This window comes from Ciconia boyciana, chromosome 1 (assembly GCF_034638445.1).
Source record: "Ciconia boyciana chromosome 1, ASM3463844v1, whole genome shotgun sequence".
Lineage (NCBI taxonomy): Eukaryota > Metazoa > Chordata > Aves > Ciconiiformes > Ciconiidae > Ciconia > Ciconia boyciana.
This window is the reverse complement of record NC_132934.1, coordinates 125,175,165-125,188,554: the sequence shown is the minus strand read 5'-3', so window position 1 is coordinate 125,188,554 and position 13,390 is coordinate 125,175,165.

Sequence of the window (13,390 nt, the reverse complement as noted above, 5' to 3'; positions counted from 1 at the left end):
AACCCAAAGTCTCCAGTGGACTTGGCTTGCTGGAATGGAGGTCTACATTTGAGATGTAGACTGAACTTTAGATTTCTAATTAATGGGTTTTGAGTTCAAATATTGAGAATAAAATATGTGACCTTAGACTCACATCCTGCTACACCACCAGCAGGAAGAGATGGATTTGGGAACCAGTGGTTGCTTTGCTGGCCGTGGTCTTATGAATTCATGTGCAACAGATGAAACAACATTGGCCAAAGTCATTTTACCTCCTGCCCCTGTGCAAGCTTCAGCTCCGCTGGGCCCACGGGTATACCCCCCTGCATCCCCTCCCCCAAAGAAAATACAAAGATTGGTGATCTCTGTGCCCCTGGTCTATTGATGGACACAAATGATCAGTTTAGCACTTTCATTTCCACACTGGGAGTAAGGGGATTAAAATGCCACTATCTCCTGATGTAATGCTTTTTATGCAGGCCCTAGGTAAACACTACACTAGTCAACAAACCACTGTTAATAAAAATTGCTAATTAAATGAGGGCCAGTGGCTTGCTTTATTGACATAAGTATTTATAGACTTTTTCTGATTTCTTGTATTTTCCAAGGCTTTGTATGGTTTGCGTTTGCTTTTGCTCTCTGCTCCTGGTTGTCCTTCTAATTATTGCTTTATAGGGTTTTTTTGTTGTTGTTTTTTTAACCACCCTGAGTCAAACATAAGGATCTGCCTTTTATTAAGCCTGTTCTTTTCTTGGAAGAACTTCTCTAACACAACACAACACAACACAACACAACACAACACAACACAACACACACAATATTTTGGAGTTTGCAAAGAATACCATACATTTCTTAAATCTATCATTTGCAATGTGTTACTAGACAAGATAGCTTATACTTTGGGATAAGACTTGGCTTTTTAGTACACATTTGTCTAGCTCCTTGAGAAACAGGGCCTTAAACCCTGAGTGAAAAGGATTTTTATTCAGCTGTGCTTATCTATGTTAATTCAGGATACGCAGTTGACTACCAGATAAAGAAATGCATCCGAACTGCAGCTCAGCAAGGGACTCCAATGTATTCAGTCATCCTCCTGCAGAACATGCAGACCATCATCCTTTAATTATTAGCATGTACTATTAATTCTGTGGAAACCCACACCGGACACGGCACATGGGACTGAAATGGCACACAAAAGCAGAAGGGTGACGATGTCAACCGGAGTGCCACACTGCTTTATCCCTCAGAAGACTCCTGTGCGATAGTCAGGTCTGAGCATCACGTCAGCAGAAGAAGATTCCTTGGCAGAACATACCCCAAGGATGTGATGCTGCTGCTGGTTGCTGTGGAAGCTAGACTTGCACGAAATCAACTTCTCCAGGTTTCCCATATGCTATGTGCTATCCAGTGTGCCCTTCTGCTCAGATACACTGTGAGGCTGACACGTACCGTGGCTTCGCCTGTGCTAGGTTTTATTCTAGAAGGCACCAAAGCTGGTTACCACCTTCACATCATGGCCCTTTGTGGACTACAAATGGGAAACCCAAGTTGTCATCAGAAGATGTGCCTTGCAGACTGATCTTGAGTAAGCACTGGATGGGAATACAGGGATATCGTTGAGCCAACACCATTGAGAACGTAAACAAAATTGAATGGAAGTGAATATGATGCAGAGCTTGTGTCCTTGAAAGCTAATTTAAGCTCTCTTGGCTCTGGTTAAGTTTTAAACATTTCTGGTGGGATGAGGGAGACAAGCGGCTGCAATACGAAAGATAAGGGCTGGAACCTGATTAATATTGGTGTTTTGAAGGAAGAGTTTTCACAGCCCATCTGGGAGTGATTTATCCCCACTCAGAGATACCACCAAACACAGAGCCATTCCAGAAATGAGCAGCCCCAAAACTGACAATCCTCAAACTGGAGCAAAGAGAGGGGCGAGCGCTAAGGATATTCTGAAATAATCACTCCCGTCAGCATGTGAATAACAAGAACTGCCAGTTAATAAAAAATAGCAGGAACTGCAATTCTGACTGTATTCTTAAAAATAAATAACAATAAAAGGGCATTAAAAAGAGTTAAACAGCATCTGAGTGCTAGGCAGAAAGCCTCGCACACTCCAAAACATTGCAGAGCACCTTTCAGTCCCAAGGGAGATTGCGGGTTTGAACACACGAAGAACTGACTGCTGGGTAACAAATTATCAGGTGTCTGCTGATCCATGGCAACTGTCCCTGCTGATTCACATGGTGGCATGTGTAGGATAATTTGAGATCTCTGCATCTTCCGAGGAAGATGAGATGTCTGTGCTAATATGAATGACCTCACATTTGCTGCAGCCTAAGAGTAATCTTGTAGACAGTTGTCTTCTGCCAGTTGACTGGTGGCAACTGGTTCTCCTGTGGTTTCTTGTTTCTGTGGCTGAGCCTGGATGAGTGTGTCATTGCCCGTATTTTGGCCATATAGGCTTTTCTCACTGCAATGCAATTCTTTCCTCCCTCCTCAGGTAACCAAGTCACTGAGCCCAGTGTTGCTTCCCAATAACGGGACTGTTCCTGTACAGAGGAGGAAAGGGATAAGCAGACCGTCCTGTGGTGAAAAGTGATTTGGGGACCTTCTGATAAATAACCACCATGGTTTTGACATTACTATGGCATCCTTCTAAAATATAGGTCCCATGTGGCCACTGATTTACATTCTATCTAAGGCTCTACTTGGTCTGTAGGGCCTGAGCACATCTCTTTATTGGAAACCAGGCGGTGAAGAACATTTGTTATAAAAACGGGAACGGCACAAAACTAACATGAATTTAGATTTCATTATAAACGTGGAACCTGGCAAAGATTAATTGAAACATTTGCCAAGGGCCAATCTAAAATTCGATGAAATCAAAGGGGGACTTTAAACTGACTTTAACGATCTTGGGGTCAGGTTGTAAGGCAAATTGGACAAGTTTCAAGGTCCCTAGGTCAATGGATTTTTTTTCTTTTTTAAATCAAACCCACACCACGCTATTAGTTTAAAAGACATTTCAGCCATCAGCCATAGAAATCACTTGGTACCAGTTCAACAGGAACTGGATCAGCTCCTGCAGACCATGGAGTGCAGTCTGTAACATCTGGCTCCTTGGGCATTATATCGCCCTGGTGGAAAATGCCTGTTTCTCTGGCAAGGGGGTAAGGGAGAAGCCAGGCACCAGGTACTGCTGGGTCTGAGAGCCCCAAACCCCACCTGGGGTGACCCATGGCAGGGCGCTCTCAAGAAACGGCCTCTTGAGATGGAGCTCTCCACCGCAGAAGAAGGCAGGCTGAAGACACAACACAAAGCCAGTCATCTCTTCCCCTATGTATCTGTTTGAAGGAATGGGTAGGTGGGTTGTTTATCTTGTGGGGAGGAACCTCTTCCTTTTGACTCTTGGAAAAACAGGAACTGCTTTGTGTATGTTTACTGAAAGTCGGATGTGTTCCCCGAAACATGAAGCTACAGCACATTCTTGTGCATCAGGATGGAAAAAAAAAATAAATACAGAAAGAAATGGGCTCAGAGAGCTGCAGAGCCAGTGTGTGTGCATGTGTGCGCTCAGCCAGCAAGGGGAATGACACTGACACTGTTTCAAAGGAAGGTCATTGTGTAGACCATAAATCTCAAACACTTAGAATTTGCTTCATTCATCTTCGTTAACTCTTTTTTACAAGAAGTTCAGCAACTATCAGAAAATTTTGAAATTATTATTTATTTATGTGGCCCTGCAGCTGTTCATGGCTAGTGATTTAAAGTCTGATGCAGCCAAACACAGCATGACCATCCTGATCCTGCCCGTGAGGGACCTGTCCTTAGCAGGGTTGTCATTGCCTGCAGCAGTTGTGTGAATAAGGGCCGGGGTGCCCAGGCGAATGGTACTGGCACGTGCAATATGAATGCCCAGGGGCAGCACTGGTGTGAGCGTTCCCTTTGCCTGCGCATAGCCAGGCGCCAGCAGCAGGCAGAGAGGGAGGAGAGCCTTCTGGGGAGGGCGCAGACCTTTGCCATGTTCTTATACCCACCCCAGGCCTCCCCTTTTGGGCGCTCTGGGGGAAACAGACTTCTGCTTTGAGGTGGTGGAGCCCTTCTTATGTCTGCTGCTGGTCTAGTTTTGCTGCTTTGACTCTTCCAGTTAGCTGTGGGCCCATGAGGTTTTGCTGAGCACCAGACAGGGTTCATGAGTCAAGTTCTCCAAAACTCTTCTGCTCAGAGAAGAAGGGGAGGGGAGAGTTTTCTCTAATTGATCACAATTAATGTAATTAGTACTTTGCGGTTTTTCTTATCCATTCTCTTTATCTTTGAGACCTTCATTCATCCTAACACCTATTGCCATTCTTAATTACTTTCAGTGAGCCCACAGCAAAGAACAGACACGTCATTCTCTCCTGTGACTGGCTGCATGAAAATATTAAAGAGAGACAAACTGACCGGACCGAGCATTTAGTCAAATTCCAGCTCTGCCATTAACTTGCGTCGTGGCCATGGCAAGTCATTTCACTTTGCTCTGGGCTGGTTCATTCATATAGAAAATGGAAATAGCAAACTGATCCATACTGAAGGTCTAATCCAGCCCCAACCGAGATAATAGAAGCTTGGCTTTGCTTAGCTTTGCTTGGCTTGGTAAGTCTTTTTGCAAATGTAAGCCTTATTGTTTTGAAAAATCCCTGTTAATCACATGGGGAAAATCTATTGTGTTGTTTAAATAAGCAAACTAAACTGAGGAAAATAACTCCAGCCTCTTTAACAATTGAGAAGCAAATTCTGTAGGCCCATGTTTATAACATGCAGAGCATCCTGATCTCAGTGTGGTTTCCACCACCGCCTCTGTTTCCACCGGAGCACTAGACCGCTTCCTTCAGAAAGTTCGGGTCCACCAGCGGTCAGAGAGGACCTTGATTTGTCAGAAGTTTAGTTTGCAGTCCCAGAGCTCCTTCCCAAGCAGTTGGACACTTTATATCAGCCCTTGATTGCTAACTAGGAGGATTAATGACCACTTTCCAATTCCATCTTCGGCTACCAACCACCGACTGTCATGCTTGGCTGCCTCCTTTTCCAAGACCGAGGGGCTAGAGACATCTAATGGTAACTGCATGCATAGCAGAGCATCTTCTCCCACTGTAGCAGGCTGTCCTGGATACTGGTTCCACTATTTAACTCCTTCAGTACCTCAGAAGCGTATGTGCTCAAGACCAATGAAATGACAACGGCTGTGTGGGTGTATGACATCATGGCATCCCACTAGAAGGAAAAATAAGTGATGCAGATGACTCAGAAATGTAGAGTATGTACAGTATGTACAGTAGGGTACGTACAGTAGAGTATGGCAGAAAATGTACAGTAGCCAGTGAACACATTCAAAATTTGTTCAGGTGCCTGCATGTTGCTGGGCTCCATCTTGGCTCTGTTCTCCTCTTCCTTGAGGAGTGGAAGAAGGATTTAAGACAGGAGAGGTGCATGAGTGAGTTACTATAGCATTCTTGACACTGGAAAAACACCACACTGAATGAAACATATGGTCTTCCATGGAAGAGAAGGGGAATTAAAAGAACAAAGCCCTGGAGATTAAGGAAGGGAAAACAGACTTGGTTGAATGGACAAACGCCCTTTGTTCTGCCTTCAGGGTGCCCCGTGCCCCGAGTGAAACGGGTCCATGACATGAAAGCTGCAAATTCCTGAGCATACGCTCAGAAGACATAATATTTCCTAACTGTCTTTGCTGAATGAAGAGAAATAGGTGCTGTTGAGCAATTCAGGTAAAATGCACAATAAAAAGTATACCTCCAAGAACGTGCGCAGTAGCTGGGTGGTTTACTGCCCTGCCTGGGAGGATCCCTCAGGAATGACACAGTTGATGACTCAGGCAGCATGAGAGATTCGGCACGGGATTTAGAGGAGAGCCTTTGCTTAGCAAAGCCAGTGATTTATACACTGGCACAATGGATACGTCGAGAAGCCTCATTTTTGTGCAAAAAAACCCCAAACAACTTCAAAACAGGCTAGATAAATAAATGAAGATCAAATAGGGACACGATTCTGAAGTACTGAAGGCCCCTACCTTTTACAAAGAAATCCCCTTATTCATATCAACTGAAGTCCTGACCGTGCAGTGAACGTGTGAAATGCCTGGGGATTTCCAGGCATGCTGCAAGTGCTCAGCTCTCCTCTGGAGATGGCTCCTCGCCAGCAGAGGTGGGACAGGAGCTGGAACTGGGCACTGCAGAGTCTGGTCCTGATTGCGACATCGGCCCCTTTCGCTGCAACGTTCCCGTTCGTAAGATTTGTAAGACCAGAACAGCGATATCCCGTGTAGTCCCCAAGGGTGCTGTGAGACTCACCACGGCCATTGACAGGCGAGCCATGGAGAATCTCGCTCAGCACTGGAAACTACTCCTGTCCGTCCCTTCGCCTCCCAGGGTCGCTCTCATCTCAGAGACTTCAGCGTGGGCGGAGACAACTCAACTCCTTCCATGAAAGAGCGAAAGATTTAAACTGACTGCCACAGTGGAAAGCTGTGGGCAGTTACTTCGTAAACCACTGCAGCAGGAGTCACCAAGGATTGCCGGTCAGCATCCCAAGTAATTAGTGTCCTAGGGCACTATATCATATGCAGCTGAAAGGCGGAGGAGCAAAGTCCAGGAGCAGCTGTAGAGTACACTACCAGTAAAAAAAAACCAACCCCCAAACTACCCTAAACCCTGAAGTTTTTGAACTACAGCTAGGGTCACCCTAATCCCAGTCTGGTAGAAGCATCCAGCCGTGCCTGCCACCTTGCAAAGGGTGGCTAAGGGGGATCCCTGGGAGCAGAGCGGGAGGGCACCCGCCCTGCCTGGCAGAAGGTCGCCCTCAGCCCTTCCTCACCAGCTCTGCTTCTCTGGCTGCTGCGAGGCACCGTCCTTTCCCTCCCTGTGTGTCTAGTGCCCTTGCTTGCTGAGAATACAAGGACTGAATGCGTGGTTTCCTCCAGATAAGGTATTTAAGAGAGTTTTAGCTGCCATAGCTAGCCATGGGAGTTAAGTAACGACTGCCCAGCACATCTGGATTAGCAGTGTAGTTACAGCCCAGCTCTTCCTGACACCTAACACAGAGTGTGTTCCTCTAGGGCTGCTCAGAAACCAAGTGGCAAAACAGTAGTGTGATGAAACACCAGAACTTGCTTGGTTTTGATTATATCATTTGCAATGACCTATGTTTGTTTATATTTTATTTCTGATATCCACTTATATGCTATCTGCAGGGAGTTTCATGGCTTGTCCAAGGCCCATTTAATTCAGTGGCTTTGTGTCAACTTCATTGAGTGCTGGATCCTACCTGGGCTGTGAATTGGTCCTTTAATAGGTACATTTTAGGGGTACATTTAGGTAATATGTTTTTAAAAACATACTAGCTACATCTCTGTAGGCCTGTTTTTTCTTTAAAAAAATAGTGTATTTGCAGACGAATGGAGTTTCAGATCAAAGGAAGGCATTTTCCATTTCAAGTTGAATTCGAGAAATAGTTATGACCTAATTAAAAAAAAGAAGAGGCAACATTGAAATTTTGGCACATCCAAGCCATCTTGTTATTTTTGGGGGAGTGGCCTTTGGTCCATGGTGGCTCAAGGGATAAAGCACAATCCCAGAGTGTGGGAGGCTTAGGTATACAAGCCTTATCTGCTTATTTTGGAATAAAAATTATAACCAGGCTCTTGTCCCTGCCAGAAACAGCTCCTAGCCACCAAGTGGTCCAGAAGGATGTGCTCTCCATGTCCTGGCAGAGCTATTGCACTCTGTAGAAAGAGACACTTAAACATTCATAGAACTAGAGAAAGAAAAGGACTTTATAGGTCAGTAATTAAGACACTCACTTGTTGGTCCAAGTGCTGGAGAGCTCAAACATCGACTCAGTACTCCGTAGGCTACAGTGGATAGTGCTCATGGGATTTGAATCAGGAGACAGTCAGACAAATGGCTTTCTGCAGTGCAGATGATCAGACTAAGGTGAACAGAGAAGGACAGTTTTTCCTCTGTAGTTTTATGAGCAGTGTCTAAGCTAATGTCTAAGACTTGTGATCCAGTCTTTTGTTTTCTAACCTTCTCCATTCTTATTTAAAACGTCCCAAAAGAATTTTTTGTTCTCTAAAAAAATGACTGGGTCAATCTTGAGCATTTTTCCTTCAATTTTTGAGCTCTAACACCACACTGAAAAAGTGAATTTTGTTGCAAGCAGAGTCGCACATTTTCCTGCTAAGAGGTGTGCACTGTGCTGCAATACTAAACTGTCAAATTCCATGGGACCCTACCACCCTCTGCTTACCCCCTGTTGATTTGGAAGCTGGGGACTGATGTATGAAACTGATAGGCTGACTGGGTGGTAGCTTGGGTCTTGAGGCAATTCAAGGGTGAAATGATCTAATGCGACAATATGTGAGAACTCAGCATGCAGGGTATTACCATTCTTGACTAATTGCCAGTGCCATGAAACGGGCCTTCTGTCGATCACAGCCAAGGAGAAGGCTGACATGGTATCTCAATGCACACACAACTACCTAATCTGTAGCTTGCAGTAGACTTAATGACCATAAAGAAGATTTCAGAAAGAAAAAACAAGGCAATGTCTGTGAAAAAGGATAGATAATAGCTGATTCAACCAGGCTTCATTAGTGGAGAAAGATGGCTAGCCATGGGATGAAAAGAGGCTCTGATATTTTCTTGAGCTGGAGTCCTTTTGATCTTAAGCATGTCTTGAGATTTTTGGGTTGCTTTCTTAATCTTAAAATGATTTAAAAAAATCCTTTTTAGAAACAGGCTGCCCTACTTCCTGCACCTGGACACCGGACAAAGATGTTACGGCTTTCAGGAAACAGCACATTTGTCAGCGTGCAGTCCCCAGCTGAACAAAGGGCTGGATTCATGAATGCAATATCAACCATGGAAATGTTCCACCCCTGCTCCTCCCCGGCTTCTGACTCAATCTGTTGAAACAAAAAATGAATTGTCGTTGGATTTTGCAGCCTTTGAGGTTCCTCAGCAGATCAGTACATCTTGGACATGCTGATGGCCCCTGATTTGAATGAAACTGCACAAGAATCGCAAGAATTTGAGCTTAGATTGTGAGTCACTTTTTTGGGGTTTGTTTCTAATAAGGAGAAGTAATACAAAACTGCTACCAAAGAAGAGGTGAGGGGCAGTCTTGGCAGCAAGGAAAGGGAAGTGTGCAGTGAATTGCAGTCAGTTCTGACTTCGCTCCCACACAGCAGCATCACTTCAAAATTTCCCTTGCCCTGGAGAAGCAGGGTACCCTTTTGACAGGAACTTGGTGTTCGTTAATGGTGTTTGCTCTGCCTGACATGACATTTAAAAGCTCTAAACCTGTACCACATTTATTCAACGTTGTCATATTCAGCAAAACATTTAAGCAGCTTGAAGCACCTAAGTAGTCCCACTGTCAACAACAGGACTTCTCAAAGGCTTAAATTTATGCACGTCTTGAAGTACCTTGCTGAATTAGGGCTTCAAACCCTAATAGCCTGCTGAACCAGAGTGATCATTCCAGTCTTTACCCCCAGAGCCTTACAAACACCCCTGGCACGCAACGTACAAAACTAATTTTAGTTAATTGGATAAAATTGTATACGTATGCCCAGTGACCTCTGAGAGTTTTGAAAACTAATTATGCCCGTGTCACCCTGCATACCTATTTCTATGATTAGTCACATCCACCTACAGGAAACGTGGCACTGTCATCTGATATGCTCGGTGATCTGTCCTAAAGGCTGGCACATCCCCAGCTCCGGGTGGGTTTCCTCCACAGTTGTCACACAGTGCGGTGTAGCTACCTGTGATAACCGATGAGCAGACAGACGTCTTTTGCACTGCCATTTTTAATGTGTTTCACTACATACCCCTTTCAAAGACTAATAATTTCCGCTGGGCAAGAATACTGTCAGCCTGGCATCAGATAAGTTCTCAGGCGGAGAGCTGTACCCTGCATTGCCTATTTTATCTAATAAAGACTTTTCCATCTCTGGTCCACTGCTTATAATTTAGCCTTCATAAATTGACTTGCCAACACAGTCAGTTGGACAGAAAAAAAGTAAGATGCTGAGGTATCTTCAGATTCCTTTCAGCTGGCATAAAACACCCATTGTCAAAATAGTGTAAGTAGAGGGGAAAACATTTTGGCAATTAGAAACTGAATTTCAGTTTACCGTCCTCATGCCCTTCCAGTGCTGTGACAAGAAGTAATTCTTTGGTCATTCACATGCTGACACAAGATAACATTTTGAGGCTGGAGCTGAAATGAAATTTGAGAGTAACCTTTTTTTTTCAGGATGGGAGTAACTGCTCAACCTACCTAACCGAAAACTTGAAACTAAACCAGGGCTGTGAACAGCATAGGTAGCATCAGAATTATAATCATTTGTTTCCTCACATGTAAGAACAGCTTTTCAAAGGTGCTTATTCCCCCTCTCCTTTGCTCCTTTCTTCAGCTGAGGTTGATGCCACATGGCTTGGTCCCTACTCTTGACAGAGCCACCAGTGGCTTCCCAGGCAGGCTGCAGCAGCCATGGCCGTGCACGGAGGCTGCCCGTGCACAGCTGGCAGGGTAAAATGGTGCCTAGGTGTTTGAAGAGTACCCAGTGAACATCCCCCCTGCAGACGATATCAGCAGCAAATATCGGGAGGTAACTGGGCACGTCTGAAACTCCCCTGCACCCGCGGCACGGCTGGGTGCAGGCAGGGAGGGCAGGAGCAGACCTTTCGTCTGCATGTTTGGCAGCCTGGCACCCAAGGGCAGTTTGCATTTTCCGCATTGCCTTAGTTCAAAGGAGCATTAATACATGCGTTGCTAATGAGATAAAGCGGCTGACTGCCTGCTGTGCTGGCTTAGGGAACAAGCACGGCTTTTACCACTCCGGCTCTCCTAGTGCTGAGCTAAGCGGACATCTGCCTCGGCACACACAGCCCCGTGGAGACGTTTACTCCTCTTCTGCCCGTTGTCCTCACCTGCTGGTACACCTGAGGCAAGTGATGCTTTCCCTCTGTCACACCATTACGTACCACAGCCCAAATCCTGCAGACACTTAGGCACACACAAGAGACCCCACAGAGGAAAGCCGGCAGGGTCCTGGGAACAAAGGTGTTCGTGGACATGTCTGCATGACCGCGACCCAGAGTTCTTCTAATTTGGGAAAAATAAGCACCGGCTCCTAGCTGTGCAATAAAAGTGCACTATACCCTCATCCTGCTATATGTATTAATCATGCCTTGATAATTGTCTCTAAAATTAAGTTTAATAACAACTAAAATGTTTCAAGAGTTTCCTTGGCAGCAGAGTTTACAAAAGGTGCTACATAGGCATGATGGAAAAGAAAATAAAAATATACCATCAAACCTCCGGGAGAACTAACAGCTTGGATTTGTTAATTTTGGACAAAGTCTAAATTCTTCTGCTGGCACAGTTTTAAACTATAGTCCTGTAATGCAGGTCCTCATACTTTTACAGCAGCGATAAGAAAATTGGCTAAAAAACAGTAATGTCCCTTTTGGATCCTAATTAATTCTTTTGAGTCTCACTTGTTTCGTTTAATGAAAAACTAAAGTTAGCATGGCCAAACTGCAGTCCCAGTAACAATATCTTATGTTGGGACACTGCACGAATCACACCGGGGCAGGCAGAGTGCCTCCGTGGCAGGGCAGAACCAGCAGCTGCTCAACAGCCCTCAGCAACGCTCGGCTCTTCCCAGCTTCTCCCCATTTGGGATAAAACAAACGTGCAAACAAGTTGGAGCTGGGTCCTGAGGACCTCCCCAGCTGGTCTGAGGGGTGCCGTGGGACACGGACCATGCATGGATCACCGGGACAAGTGTGCAGGCTGGTACCTTCCAGGCCAGCACACCTGCAGGTGGCTGTTCCCACCTCCTTAACTCCTGCCACGCTGGAAAGCTAAAGGCTGAATAAGACTGTTTCACAGAATTTAGTAGCCACTGGAAAACAGCTTTTAATCCTAAAAGTTGAGGGGTTAAACTGATAGCTGAATTGGAATTTCTTCAGCACATAACACAGGCAGCAGAGAAAGTAGAGATGTTCAGAAGAAAGTAAATAAATACTTTTTGTTTCTTAATCGTAGCATGTTCACCAGGTATTTGACAACCGGATTGAGCCTGTAAAGTCATAACATGTTACCTGAAGATGTGGCTTGATTACAGCCTAGACATGAATGTATAATACCAGTTTTCAATTAGATTCAGTATTTCATGTAGCTGTTCCATGAAGAGGGAAATTATGCCAGCATATATTGTATATTGATCATTTTGGTTTTTATAAGCTATTTCTTAGTCCAATGACAGTAGCTTTCAGGGGTAAGAATGCTATCTGCAGAGACTGCCCCCCAATTTGGAGTACAGCTAAAATCCTGAAAGCTGTACTGATTTAATTACAACTATTCAAAGAGAGTAAAAGATTTTATTCAGGCTTTCCTGAGATGGAAAAGAAGGGGGTAATGGAAATTCTTTTATCATCCCAACTGTAGGGGTTGTGACCGAGAGCATGCTCTCATTTACTGTCTATACAGGTGTAATTAAATCACTCCAGCTTTCAGAATTTTAGCCATACCCTAAGTCGGGATAAAAATTCACAGTGCAAGAGATGGGATAACACCACATGAAAGCAGTCAATACAAACAACTAGATGCAGCGGCAAGAGCGTTTATTTTCTTCCAGAGAATTCAAGAGCAAAGGAGGACACAAGGCATGCTGTGCTCTGCCGGCACTGCCGGCATGGATGCAGCTGGCCCTTACAGCCACCCACAGCAACACTATCTAGAGGATCACGGCGCTAGTGCCGTGTCCTACCAGCCACATCTGCTGGTTAGTAAAATAGAAGTCCAGTCCCATCCAGGACCAAAACTTGAGAAAAGAGTTTGGAAAAGCTCCACTTTCCCAGGGAATCTAGAAATCTTTCTTGCTGAGTGTCCCGAAGAACATAAGATCATTTTAATTGGAAAAAACACCCCACAGTGGCAGGAAAACAGCAAACTAGTTATGGAAATAAAAAAAGTGAAGCTAAACCTCAGAGCAGGGCTTTGCTATAAATGGATGCATTGATCAAGTCCTGTACGTGTCTGGAGACAGATTCATTGCTGCTGTTACCTGCTGTGCTCCTGGCCAAGAATGCAGCCAGGCTGCTGGGGAATTAGGTGTGGTTTTGGGCAGGATGGCAATGATAGTGGCAGAATGAGAGGTGGCTGTCCCCTGATTCATCAGCAGCTGGTCAAGCAGGCTCCGTGCATCCCAAAGTGCGGTGACCTACCCAAGGTAGGATGTCAGAACAGGCAAGTGCAGGGTCCCAGCCCCACTGCAATGAACCAGGAGCCCAGCTCCTGCCCCACCAGGTGGGCTCAGCTTTGGGCGTAA